The 1496-nt window shown below is 47.7% G+C and overlaps 1 pseudogene; it reads right to left on the bottom strand.

Annotated features, from left to right (window-relative positions):
• Positions 1–1206, bottom strand: part of LOC123170634 (uncharacterized) — a 1829-nt pseudogene extending 623 nt beyond the window's left edge.
• Positions 1207–1496: the final 290 nt, after the last annotated feature.

The raw sequence follows: 1496 nt of genomic DNA, 5'->3' as shown, positions 1-1496 counted from the left end.
ATGGACCCTGGCGGTAGCCTGTCTAACTCTACCGCCAGGCCCCGTGGCGGTATCGAAAGGCTCCTGCTCCTCCCACCCCACCTTTCCGGACTCATGCAAGAAAACAGCCGGCTCCTCACATCACCCCCGACAAAGAGTGCCCAATTATCCAGTTGGCGTGTACCTCCACCCATTTTGCAGGGCTGGTCGACATGTCAAGGTGGTGGGGTATACATTGTACTCCTTCCGCCCGAAAAAACTTGTCCCAAGCTTGTCCCTCAAATGGATGTATCTAGCACTAAATTGGTGCTAGATACATCCATTTGAGGGACAAACTTTTCCGGACGAAGGGAGTACTACTGAGCAGCCTGGACTCATTGTACTGAAACATTAAACCGTAAGAAGCATGTTGCCACAGACCACTAGCCATGGTTTGGCGTCAGAGCTTGGGGCCAGGTCACCAACCCACTCAGTTGTTATCTCCTGCAGACCCAGCAGGGGGGACAGCTGCATTGTGTAGATCTTGTAACAATCATCCATGGTGATGAACTGATGATTGAATTCCACAATCTTTTCTATCGGTGCATCAGAAAGCTGGAGTACAGACCAAGAGTCACTTCCAACCGACCAATCAAATACGCCGGCTGCAGTACTGACAAGGAGGTGTGAGTTGGGTGATGCAAGGGGAGCTGTCGGAGTGCCGCTAACGTAGAAGTAGAACTCCCTCTCACAATCACCGGTGAATGGGAGACGTGGAGGAGAAACCTTGGCACCACTGAACACATCAACAACAAGACAATATCCAGCACGGCAGCAAATTAGTTGACCATAGGAAGTGCCAGCGAATTGCATCTTCTGATAAATTTCCCGAGGAATTTGGCAGCGCAGGGCGATGTTCTTGTTGATCGGATCAATGACCTTACATGTGCGTAGCTTTTGACAGCCATTGTTAGAAGGGAGATCAGGAGCTTGAACACGGGCATTGAATTGGCGAGGAGAGGCGGGAATTTGGTGCAGATTGCAGAATGTAGATTTTGATGGGTATGAGGAAAATGCAGCACGCCAAGAGCGGCAGGTTGCAGCGAAAGCAAGAACATCACGGAAGGATCCTGACAGTGCAAGGATGGAGCTTAGCGGGCCATCTGGAAGGTCTGCCCAACCATCGAACCCGAGGACAGCAGGTTGCGCGGACGCAGAGGCAACACATAGTTTGCTAGTGCTTTGCATTATGTCAAACTATCTGCAAAACACAGTAAATTTTCAAATTAAAAAAAATTAGAATTATGAGGCAATGAAGAAATGAAAATTAAAAGGATGGGTAGCCATCTAAAACCATGCATATGCTGTTTTCAGGTCTAATATATGCCCTGTATGAAGACTTGTTATGCTCTTTTCCAAATAGTCAAATACATAACTCTGTTTGGGTTTTTTGGATAATTATTGTTACAGGATTCGGGGGGGAAGCCTCAAATTTCTCTAGGGGCAATAGTTGAGACTACAACTGCTAAGCAAAAAAA

Source organism: Triticum aestivum, chromosome 7D, assembly GCF_018294505.1.
Source record: "Triticum aestivum cultivar Chinese Spring chromosome 7D, IWGSC CS RefSeq v2.1, whole genome shotgun sequence".
Classification (NCBI taxonomy): Eukaryota; Viridiplantae; Streptophyta; class Magnoliopsida; order Poales; family Poaceae; genus Triticum; species Triticum aestivum.
This window is presented reverse-complemented; position numbering and strand designations above follow the sequence as displayed.